Genomic DNA, 12,166 nt, shown 5'->3' with positions numbered 1-12,166 from the left:
GGGGTTGAGTGTGGTGGTGTCATAGCTCACAGCAACCGCAAACTCTTGGGCTCAAAAGATCCTTGTGTCCCAGCTTCCAGCGCATAGGACTACAGGCGCCTGCCTCAACACCTGGCTTATTTTTCTATTTTTAGTAGAGATGGGGTCTTACTCTTGCTCGGGCTGGTCTTGAACTCCTGAACTCAAGCAGTCCACCTGCCTTAAGTCTCCCAGAGTGCTAGGATTACAGGCATGAGCCACCATGCCTAGCCAGGACTTCACTCGTATTCACAGAAGCCCCAGTAAGCATCTGTTTCACTGGCCTTGATGGGATTCTGTGCCATCCCACATGCAGTCACCATAAGCCAGTGAGAACAAGGTTGAGACAGGGGAGGAAGGAGGCTTCTCAAAGGAAATTTGGGGTACCGTTAGGATGAGGAATGGATGCTGGTTATACAAGAAAAACGTCCACTACAGCCACCCCCTGCCTAGAGTTCACATCTAATGACAGACCTAGGACCTGACTTACATTTGTGCCCAAGCATCAACCAGCTGTTGAGGGGCTGACATGGCTTTACTTGACATCATTGCTTGGCCAGTCTCTAACAGAGGCAGACACCTTGTTCCTGGGCCTCACCCCTTGTGCTGAGATCCTCCCATCAAGGGCTCTGACTGAAGTCAGTTATCTTTGGTCTGGAGCCAGTGTTCAAGTCACTTGGTATCCAGGCCAAGAGCCCATGGGGCAATTAATGTGTGCAGGTGTTTTGTGTACAAAAGTGATAGGCTGGCCCTTCATCTCTTTGGCCTTGTACTTAACAAATGTTAAGTGTCTACCCAGTTAGGATCCCAAGCAAGTCCACCTTCCTTTCTAGGAGGTGTATATTCCAGAACAGGTCTGGGGGCTCAGATGAAAAAGCTGTTTCATTCATCAGGTAGCAGAAGACTGGAGGCCTTCTAGGGGTGGTGGCAAGGACTTCCAGGCAGAAGTGGGCATTAGGTGTACTGACCTCCATAGGCCACAAGTTTAGGAGCTGAGACCACACGAAGATTTGCAGAATCAAGGACTGCAGAGGCTGGGTCCACTCATCCTCAGCCTACTCAAATACAGACCCTGCACTTCAGACTAGAAGTGGTACTAGGCTGGTACTGAGCAAAGTGTAGCCCCTGGGCCTAGGACAAGGTGAAGCAAGGTCTGCCTGGTTTCAGCCAACCAAGAGGATCCAGCCTCTGATGGGGAAACCAGCGCATGCACAGTTGCTACCTGGTATGCTGTGCTGGAGACCTCCCTCACCCCAGATCCTTTCACTCTGACCTTGCTATTTCTGCCCCCAAGAATATTTCCAGCACTTTTTTTTCTCACATAAATATTTCAATCACCTTCATGTGCTCAACAACTACTGCTGCTATTTGTGGCTCCCCGTTTGAGTCTGGTCAGTCTCTGCAAGGGAATCCTCTTGAGCCCTCTGCAGTGCCACAGTAATTTATCCCGTGCAAGGCTGCGTTCTACAGCTGCCCCAAAGCAACGAGAGAGTGTGGGAGCTGGGCGACGTCTGCAAGCCCACCGCAGATCCGGTAACAGCAGTCGTTTGGCTTGGTGGCCGTGAAGGGAAGGTTATAACTGTCCTTCACTGGAGAGGGCGGTGGAATTGTCCCCAGGCGTCTGTTATGAGCTGCCCCTCGCTTGGTATACTCTTCGAGTAATCTGGAACCAGGTCTGTCTAGGCCTGCGTCGCGTCGCCACCGGGAAGACCCTTACTCCGCCAGGCCTTCAGGCTGCCGGTCCCGGGCAGCCCGCAAGACACCCTGGCGAATTTCATCCGGAAGGTGGGGGCGAGGGGCGGAGTCTCCCCTGGCTGGCCCTACCCCCACCTCGCCCGGTCGCTGCTGGTAGCTGTGACTCCGCTCCCCGGGCAGAACCCGCAGTCCTGTTGGAATGCTGCGACCTCGTCCCGGCCCGGGGCTCCTGCAGGTGTCCGCGGACGACAGGGCGGAGGCCCTGGGAAACGCCGCGCACCCGCAGCCCTGTCCTGCGCTGGAGAGGGGCGCCTTCCCGGCCCCCCGCGTTCCCGACTGGAAAAGCCCGGGATCACTGCCACCCGGACTCGACTCGGCAGAGGGCCGCCGGGACCGCTGTGACTCCCCCAAAACAGTCTCTGAGGCGAATGCCCCAACCCTGGAAAACGGCCTTGTCTGGGACGAGGCCCCGGAAACCTGTGGCACAGAAGGGAGGTGGGGGGGCACAGGCGGGAGCCGGCGGGAAAGCCGAGGAAATGACTGAGGAGGGCGTCGTCTTCATGGAGGAAGCAGGGGAGAAGGTGGAGAAGCCGGTAGGGGAGGAGAAGCCGCAGGTGAGCTCAGAGGCCCTGAACTTTGATGGCGTAATTGTGGACCCACTGGAAGCCATCCAGTGGGAGCTAGAGGCATTGAGAGGCCAGGCCAACAGGGCCTACCTCTACTCTAGCGCAGGTTGCACTAGCACGTAGAACTTCATATTCCAGGCTTCTGGGTCATTGCCTTACCGAACCACCTGCAACTGTCAGTCTTACTAGCCCCGAGATGAAAATATGTTCTGCTACTTGATGAATTTGGTGGTGAGAGAGCTCAGGCACACCAGGACAGGTTGTAAGTTCAAGTTCTGCTTTTGGAGCACCCCCTATTTCTGGAACAAGGTGATAGTGAAGGAGTATTAATGCAGATCCTTAGGTCAAGGAGTGTCTATTGCAACTTGAATCTGATGGCAGCGAGGCCAGCAACCCTCCCCCCCCGACCCCCCCCACCCCCCCCCACCCCCCGGTCCACAGGAACCAGGATGCTGTCCAGAGCTTCTTCAGCTGGTTTTCACCGAACAGCCTCCTGGAAGCCAGAAGCATTGCCTAAATTATTAAAGATGAACTGTGACTAAACCCTCTACAAATACTACCTGCTGGGGGATAGTGCCCACAGAGGCCCCTCATAGACCCTACAGCTTCCAGTCTGGCTAAGTCCTTCCCTAGTATGTGGTGCCCACAAAAGACTCCTTTCACCTGCTCTGAACCAGGGCTCAGGCCAGTGGCAAGCACTTTGCTGTCTGCTTTTTTTGTTCTCTGCACTCTGGCTCCACTGCATGTTTGGTGGACTCAGCTCCAAGATTATGGCCTTCATGGCCAGTCTTTACTGTTTCCATATGGCTTTCATGCTGTTCCATGTCAACATCACGTGACTATCATAAGCCACTGCATCTATGCCAAGCTCTCAGTGTTGTGGGTTTGTACTGCTGTCATTTTCATGGTTTGGACCTATGACAATGGCCTTCCTACCCATCTTGACAGGCACCCACAAATCAACACTATGAGGACCAGTTCCTCTTTAAGGTCTACTGCTTCAAAGCTGCAAAAAATGCTGGGCTTCATATTCATGTTGGCCAGGCTCCCAGGGGCCCCACACACTGGCTGTGGCAAGCTGAGTCTCATCACCCAAGATGAAGTGGTGGCATTTGGTGCTGGCTGCCATCCAGACTTGGCCATTCCATGACTTCAGGACCACAGGCCAGACTACCACCAAGTGGATTATTGGGCATCTGGCAAAATGGGCACACAACAAGGACGCTGAGCATGTGCAAGGTCAAGGGCAGCACATTCTTTGTGATCACACTGCATTTCTTTTTTCTTTTCTTTTTTTTTTTGAGACAGAGTCTCACTATGTTGCCCTTGGTAGAGTGCCATGGTGTCACAGCTCACAGCAACCTCAAACTCTTGGGCTGAAGCGATTCTCTTGCCTCAGTCTCCCAAGTAGCTGGGACTACAGGCGCCCGCCACAACGCCCGTCAATTTTTTGGTTGCAGTTGTCGTTGTTTAGCTGGCCCAGGCAGGGCTAAAACCTGCTAACCTCAGTGTATGTGGCCGGCACCCTACCCAGTGAGTGATGGGCACTGCCACAGACTGCATTTCTTGTCCCATTTGGCCCTGCATCACACCCAGCTATCAGCTTGCAAAGGTCTGTGCTGTGCCCCACCAATGCCTGCCCATCATCTTTCTGGTGAGTTTTGCCCAAGCCACCATCACCCCTGTTGCCTGCTCCTAGATCTTCAAGTACCTTAATAATTGACTGTGGACCCAGGTGGGCTACTTGCCACTGGCCAGGAGAACCCCTAATCTCCCAGGAACTCTGCCAGGCTGGTGTAGCTGGGTGTGTGCTCAGGACAGGGGCAAAGATAGGATCCCTTCTGGGAACCCACCTTCCTGTGCCCTGGTTATTGGACCTGCACGGAATCCAGCTCTTTGGCAGTTGCCCTGCCTCCACCTGTTTTTAGGCTGCCAGGTTACTGGTACTATGGGGAGGGGGCTTCTGGTCCTGGGGCTTGTCTGCACCTGCTCAGATCTCACATCATTTTTCTTTAAAGGGCTCAGAAACAAAAACAACCAAAGCAACAAGGTTTTTTACAACAGCTAAGGAGACAGACTGTCCTGTTGAATCTGCTTCCCTTTGTCTGCTCCAACCAGCCCTCTCTTTGCCCTCTCTGCTCCTGTGCCCCACCCGCTCAGCAAGACCTAGAATCTTCAAAAGGGGATAGTGGAAAGGAAAGGCTGCTGAACAAAGAGACTGAGAAGTTGCCAGGGGCTGGACTAGTTAATCATTTCATTTTATGCTGTGTTTTTTTTTCTTGTTTGCAGTATCATAACACGACCATCGAACTGCTGCTAGAATGCTCACACCTGTTACTGCAAATTTATGCTCTGTTCTTTTAGACTAATGTAACCCTGACTCTGTCTTCCTCTTCCACCAGGTCCAAACCCACCACATGTTTTTTTTTTTTTTTTCTTTTTTTTTTGTAGAGACAGAGTCTCACTTTATGGCCCTCGGTAGAGTGCCGTGGCGTCACGGCTCACAGCAACCTCCAGCTCCTGGGGCTTAAGCGATTCTCTTGCCTCAGCCTCCCCAGTAGCTGGGACTACAGGTGCCCGCCACAACGCCCGGCTATTTTTTGGTTGCAGTTTGGTCGGGGCTGGGTTTGAACCCGCCACCCTCGGTATATGGGGCCGGCGCCTTACCGGCTGAGCCACAGGCGCCGCCCTTCTTTTCTTTTTTTTAATTGTCACTAACTTGAAGCTCTGCATTCTAGGTTTCTGTAGGTACGAGAGCTGAGCTGTTCCTCCTTTCCAAGTCTCTCCACCAGGCTGGCAGGGCTGTCTGCTTCCATTTCCTTTGGTAGGGAAGGGGGCTTACCTTCTGCTCCCCAGGGCCTGGGGAGGCCTTAACACAAAATAACCTGAGAGGGTTCTTTAGGCAGGGGAGTATAACAAGCCAGAGACAGCTGAAAAGGCAGACTGCTGAGAGATGGTGGAAGAACAGCCCCTTGATTTTGCTCTTTTGATTCACTGGTGTGTTTTGTAAACCAGAAGAATAATAAATGTCACAACTTTAGAAGTTTTTCCCTCTTGGTCTGACCTTGTTTGTAGAAAGTTAGTGCTTTTTATTTTGCTGCTTTTAAGCAACACCCTACGCATCCCCTCCTGTGTTTCAGCTCACTGGGGAAACTGAGCTGTACTTGCTGCTTTTAGTTGAGAACATTTATAAGATTATCATGTAAGTTTTCTTTGCCATTTGGAAACTTATGTAACTATTTGTAATTGCTATCAAGTTGTGGCCTGTTAGGGTAACTCTGTGTGTAGAAGTAAGTTTGAATAAGGTGGTTTTGTAGGACTTAAGACTGGAAGTAATGGCTGGGCACAGTGGCTAATACCTGTAATCCTAGCATCCTAGGAGGCCGAGGTGGGTAGATTGCCTGAGCTCAGGAATTCAAGACCACCTCTGAGCAAGAGTGAGACCCTGTCTCTAAAAATAGCCAGTTGTTGTGGCAGGTGCCTGAGTCTCAGCTACTCGGGAGGCTCAGGCAAGAGGATTGCTTTAGCCCAAGAGTTTGAGGTTGCTGTGATGCCATGGCACTCTACTGAGGGCGACAAAGTGAGACTCTATCTCAAAAAAAAAAACAACAAAAAAAGAATTTTCTGGAAGGATAATCTCCAGAAAGAAGTGTGTAGTCCCAGTGGTTTTGAATTTCTGCCCTGGTAGTGGTGCTGTAATTGACGTCACTGTAATTGACATCACTAATTCTAAACAGTGAAATATTACTGAGATGGCTTTGTCCAATTAGAAGGGGATTCGTGGTACTTTTGCCTTCATCATATGCAGAATGAAAAAATAAACACCTTTAGGTCTGGGGTAAAAATAACTTAGATCATGTTACTCCCCCATTCAAAACCCTCCTAGATGTTAAAAAAAGATCTGAATTCCTTATTGCAGGTGACAAAGTTCTGCATTTTCTGCCCACTGCTAGCATCTCCCATCTTCTCCCCTCCCCTCTAAGCACATCATACATCTTCCTCAAGCTTTAGCACTTGTTTTTCCCTTTCTGGAATTTTCTTCCTACAGATATTCTCATCTCTGACTCCCTCAATTCATTCAGGCCTCAAATGCCATTTCAGAGCCCCTCCCTGCCCAGCCTGTCTGAAATAGTCTTCCACTCCTCCCCATTTTTTCCTTCCCTTCGTGATTCTCTCCTTGTCAATTGTAACTCTCAGAAATGATCTTGTTTTCCTATCTTCTACCTTTCACATGTGTCAGGAGAACAGGGATCTATCTGCTGTTTTATCTAGCAAGGTTCAGTATCCAACATCTCAACAATTGCTGGGGTAAGTGAATGACTTTATCCATAGTCAGAGTACTGTGCTATGCTCTAACAAAATAAAGAACAAGGCATGGTCCCTGCGCAAGGGATTTCAGTTATTGTGTCCTAAACACATTAGACATTTTCATACTTAGTTACATGAAGGGTGGCCATATAATGTGTCATCCAGTTGGAACACATCAAGGGGTCATTGCTAATAATTACACCAGGTAAGAAGCTTCACTGGCCATCTCAAGGACATAGAACCCAGCTAAGTCCAGCTTGGCATACCGGGCTTCCAGCTGTCTGTGATGATGTGGGATCAGAAGGTAGAGACCTCTCTGAAGTTGGGACACTGAAGCTGGGCTTTGAGGAATGCACAGGAGTTTAGAAAGCGAGTCTGTGGAAGGGAATTCCTAGCAGAGCAAATGGCATCGCAAAAGCACTGGAGTATGAAAATGTATTATATGTTTAGGGCATGGCCTGACCCTGGGTATGGCTGCTTGAGTGAGGCAACGCTGGATGTATAGGCCGAGGCCACTTTCTGAGAACAGGAGCTCTGATCACCAAGCCCGGGCATCATCCTGTGGCGAGTGGGGAGGGGTATCTGCTGTGGCTCAGAGGAGAGTGCCTGCAATTATAGACCTGTGGTATCTTCAGTTTGACGCTTATCTATCTTTCCAGGCTGCAGCTCTTCCAGGAAGCCCTCCATGTTTACTCCAGCCCATAACAACCTCTGCCACCACCCAAATACAGTCTAAAACCAGAACTTGGGCACCAAAGCCAGGCTGGGCCGTACCCTCTGGATGTGTCTTTTGTGCCAAAGGCCTGGCCCTGATGCTCCATGGGGAACTCTGGTGAGCCCCTAAGCATCCTGATAGTCCTAGAAGCAGGTACTCCATGTGGTTTGTCCGGCCTGTGGCTAGGTCTGGTCCTGCCGTCCTAATTTGGGCCCAGCTGCATCCTCCAGGCCTTTGGGTCCTGGACGTTGGCACTTTACTAACATGTGTTCACTACTCTTTCTGCTGCATGGCCACTGGCATGCTTCCTTCTCCCTGCCGCAAGGGCATATCCCACTTACCCTCCTGGAACATGAGTCTCCTCAGAACCAGTCTTGCTTACTTGTCCACGCCCTGAGTCATGCATTTGTTTATCCACACATATTTAGCACCACCTCTGTCCTAGACATAAGGTGACTATGTGGTTCTTTCCCTCAGTGAGCTGAAGGGTCCAGTGGTGAGGTGGAAAAGCAGTGATGATAACCACCAGTGTTTACTGAGTACCAACTATGTGCCAGAGATAAGGCAGGGTACAGCAGGCAGAGTGGGTCCTCCTACCAACCCTCCAGTAGCTCCAGCCTCACAAAGAGGAGGAGCCAATATGCTCTGCACGGCCAGCAAGACCCTCATGATCTGACTTCTGGTCACCTCTATTTCATCTTTTATACTTCTCCCCCTCTAGATCACTTTCCAGCTACACCAATCTCTTGCTGGTCTACAAACCTGGCTCAAGATCTTCCTGTTCCCGCTACTAGAACCTTCTCCTGGTATTTGTACAGGTGGTCCCTCACTTCATTAAGGTTTCTCGGCTCAACTCTTAGTATTGCCTCTGAAGGAGAAGCCTTCCTGGACCACCCTTTCTAAAGATCACCCTGTCATTCTCCCTCCCCTCCCCTTTGATTTGGATTTTTTTATAACACTTAGGACCATGTGATATTATGTTACATATTCATTTATTTATCTGCCCTTTTCTGTACACTCTTGGGGACTGTTTTTTATCCACTGCTGTATTCCCCTTACATAGAATAGCAGCTGGTACAACTAGAGGTTCTGTAATTCTTTGTGGAATAAATGAATGCTCCATACCTTCAAGGTTCAGGAGGATCTTCCAGGTGGGAAGGGGACAGCACGTACAAAGGTATGGACACCCACTGGGAAGCCTTCCAAGATTTGTATATCCCTTAGGATAGGAAGTCTCTACTGCCCAAGGCAGCCCTTTCCAAGGCAGTCTTTGAGTTGAGGCAATAAATGTCCTCAGGCCCATTCCTGATCCCTACTACAGAGAGATGGCCACGTGGCTTATGTGTGCTCCAAGGGTGGAGGAAGGAGACCTGACTAAGGAGGGGGAAGAGCAAACATAAGCCCCAGATCCCAGGGTTTTGCTCACCTCTGGTCTCAGGTTCCTACCCTGTTCTGTTTGCCTAGAAGGAACTTTGGTCAAGTTTTTCAATCTGAGAAAAATCTGTCCCGAAACTATTGTAATTACTTGTAATCTACAAACTGTCTTGATTACAGTTCAGGGGACTTTGATATTTTCCTCCAAGGACACCATTTCAACAGAAAAATTCAAGGAAGTCAATGGCGTCTGCTTGCCCTTGCTCTGCAGGGGAACTTAATGTTAACTTGAGTGTGTGAACTTTGAGGCCCCTACCTGCAGGCCCCACCATGAATGCTGACTCAGTATCTTGGGGTGAACAGCTGTGTTGACCAGGTACCAGTTAGAAGGCTGATAGACCTGCAAGGGGCTGGTGCCTGCTCTTGCCAATTCCCCACTGTGTGGCCTTGGGCCTGTCTTTTCACAGCTGTCAGCTGTCTCATCAATGGAGAAACTTGGTACTCCATAGCAGGAGAAAAAATTGCCTTCTAGGAGATTCCCACTCCCCATGCTCCCCCAGGTGTCTGGCTCAGTGACAGTGCTTTTGGTGGCATCTAATAGAAACTCTAACTTCAATCAAGTTAAATAATAGACTTTTTTCTTACATGAATATCCAGAGGTGAAACGGGCTTTGGGACCATTTGATTCATCAGCTCAATGATGCCTTGTCCTCTGATCTGCCATCATCCTTGTTGGGTCCATATCCCTTGGTGCCAAGATGGTGGCATTAGCTCCAAAAGTCACACTGGGCTATAGCAACTTCAGAGAAGGCTGTGTCTTACCATGACTCCTATTAAGGGAGGAAAACTTTGCCAGAAGCCACTGTAGATGCTCCTGGTCCTGTATCTTACTGATTAGAACTAGGACATGTGCCCACTCTTGAATCATTATGGGTAGAGGGAAGCAGGTGGCATGACTTGCTTAGACCACTCACTGGTGGAAATGGTGTCTGCCCATAATGTCAGTGGGTAGTTAAGACCACTGCCTGGAGGGGTCACAGTCATTTTCACCCTTTCTATGGGACCCTCTCAGCTAGCTACCATGACCCTCAGTGTTAAAGGGTACTGGCTTCTGGGCCAGTACAAGTCCAGTTGTAAGATTTCTGGACCTAGAAACTTCCTTTTTTTTTTTTTTTTTTTTTTTTTTTTGTGGTTTTTGGCCGGGGCTGGGTTTGAACCCGCCACCTCCGGCATATGGGACCAGCGCCCTACTCCTTGAGCCACAGGCGCTGCCCAGAAACTTCCTTTTTTTTTTTGTAGAGACAGAGTCTCACTTTACTGCCCTTGGTAGAGTGCCGTGGCATCACATGGCTCACAGCAACCTCCAGCTCTTGGGCTTACGTGATTCTCTTGCCTCAGCCTCCCGAGCAGCTGGGACCACAGGTGCCCGCCACAACGCCCGGCTATTTTTTTGTTGCAGTTCGGCCGGGGCTGGGTTTGAACCCGCCACCATCGGTATATGGGGCCGGCACCCTACTCACTGAGCCACAGGCGCTGCCCAGAAACTTCCTTTAATTGAGCCAAGCCACTGCCAAACTCAGATTCCCAAGAGGAAGGCCCTTTAGATTCCACCTTGGTAGGTGACACAGGAATAAATGATTGGGTACTTGCTGTGTAAGCATCCCTCATACTTAACAAAACTCACACAGTCCTTCACAGAAACCCTGTGCTCTTACATGGAAAAAAGCCAGCTGTAGAGACTTCTGTTTCCAAGATGGAGTAACAGAGATCAGATTTACCTGCTCACCTGGAACAACCAGAAAAAACATAAAGAACATGTTAACAGTGGTTTTCAAGGCTCTGGACATTGACTAGTATAGGACAGTAATTCTAGACAAATAGGAAACAAATGAGGTAAACCCTGTGATTGCCCCCAGCCATGAAAGAGTTTTGGCTGAGAGGGAGCCAAACTGGAGCCAGTCAGTTTGCTCTGAGTTGAAGAGACAAAGCTAAATGTCTGGGAAAAGCAAGGCACTTGGAGCATATAGGACAGGACACCAGAAAGGACAGAGCTGCCTGGAGAGAAACCCCAGGAGATCTGCAGCTGGACCCCTTCAGTATTCAGCAGAACATCAGCACATGTGTGTGAGGAAACCAAGGTCAGGTAAAGAACCTTCAGGAAGAATTAGAGAGAACAGTGCCGGCTGCTCACCTGGGTGGGGAATGGTCTGTTCCCACTAGACCTCATAGCACAGAGTGTCAGAGCAGTCAGGAAGGTCTTGCTAAGTAGTGGCAAATAATTATTTCTAGAATAAGCACAGGTTGGATTTACCTAAAAAAAAATCTGTGAACAAGGCCTGAAAGGATCCAAGTAACTTAAATGTCCTAGTATAAAGCTTAAGAGGATTTGCAGATCATAAATATAGCTAGATCCAACAAGGTAAAATTCACAATGTACGGCATCCAATCAAAGATTATGTGTATTAGGAACATAATCCAAAATGAGGGAAATAATCAAAATTGACCCATCCCTGAAAGAAAATGTTAAAATGGGTATATTACAAATTATTCTAATTTTATTCCATATGTTTGAAAGATTCAATAGAGCCTCACATATCTGGTCAATTTTTTTTTTTTTTTAAATTGAGTCTCACTCTGTTGTCCCATGCTAGAGTGCTGTGGTGTTAGCCTACCTCTCAGCAATCTCAAACTCCTGGGTTCAAGTGATCGTCCTGCCTCAGCCTCCCAGAGTAGCTGGGACTACAGGAACCTGCCATAACACCTGCCTAATTTTTCTGTTTTCAGTAGAGATGGGGTTTTGCTCTTGCTCAGGTTGATCTCAAACTCCTGAGTTCAAGGGATCTTCTTACCTTGGGCTCCCAGAGTCCTAGGATTATGGGTATCAGCCACCGCACCCGGCCTATGATCAAAATATTTTTGACAAGAGTGCCAAACCATTCAATGGGGAAAGGACAGTCTTTAACAAATGGTGGTGGGAGAACTGGATATTCACATGCAAAAGAATGAATGTGGATGAATGTGAACTGTTACCTTACACCACAAACAAAAATTAACTCAAAATGGATCAAAGACCTAAATGTAAGAGCTAAAAGTATAAAACTCTTAGAAAAAAAACATATGGAAAAAGTTAGGTAGATAGCATTAGATTGGGCAATGATTTCTTGAATATGACAGCAAAAACATAGGTGACAAAAGAAAAAAATAGATAAATTAGAATTCCACAAAATTAAACTTTTGGCTGGACACAGTGGTACATGCATATAGTCTCAGCAACTCAGGAGCCTGAGGTAGGAAGATTGCTTCAGCCCAGGAATACAATGTGTTATGATGGTGCCTGTGAATAGCCTAGGCAACATCAGTGAGATGCTATCTCTATACAAAATATATATATATATTTTTTTGAGATAGAGTCTTACTTTGTCACCCTCAG

The 12,166-nt window shown here is 48.7% G+C and overlaps 1 pseudogene; it reads right to left on the bottom strand.

Moving 5' to 3' along the window:
* Positions 1–4,616: 4,616 nt before the first annotated feature.
* LOC128574378 (uncharacterized) lies at positions 4,617–4,746 on the bottom strand (annotated as a pseudogene).
* Between the last annotated feature and the right edge of the window lie 7,420 nt (positions 4,747–12,166).

The sequence above is a fragment of the Nycticebus coucang genome, chromosome 21 (assembly GCF_027406575.1).
Source record: "Nycticebus coucang isolate mNycCou1 chromosome 21, mNycCou1.pri, whole genome shotgun sequence".
Taxonomy (NCBI): Eukaryota; Metazoa; Chordata; class Mammalia; order Primates; family Lorisidae; genus Nycticebus; species Nycticebus coucang.
Note: the sequence above shows the minus strand (reverse complement) of the source record. Positions and strands in the feature narration are given on the sequence as shown.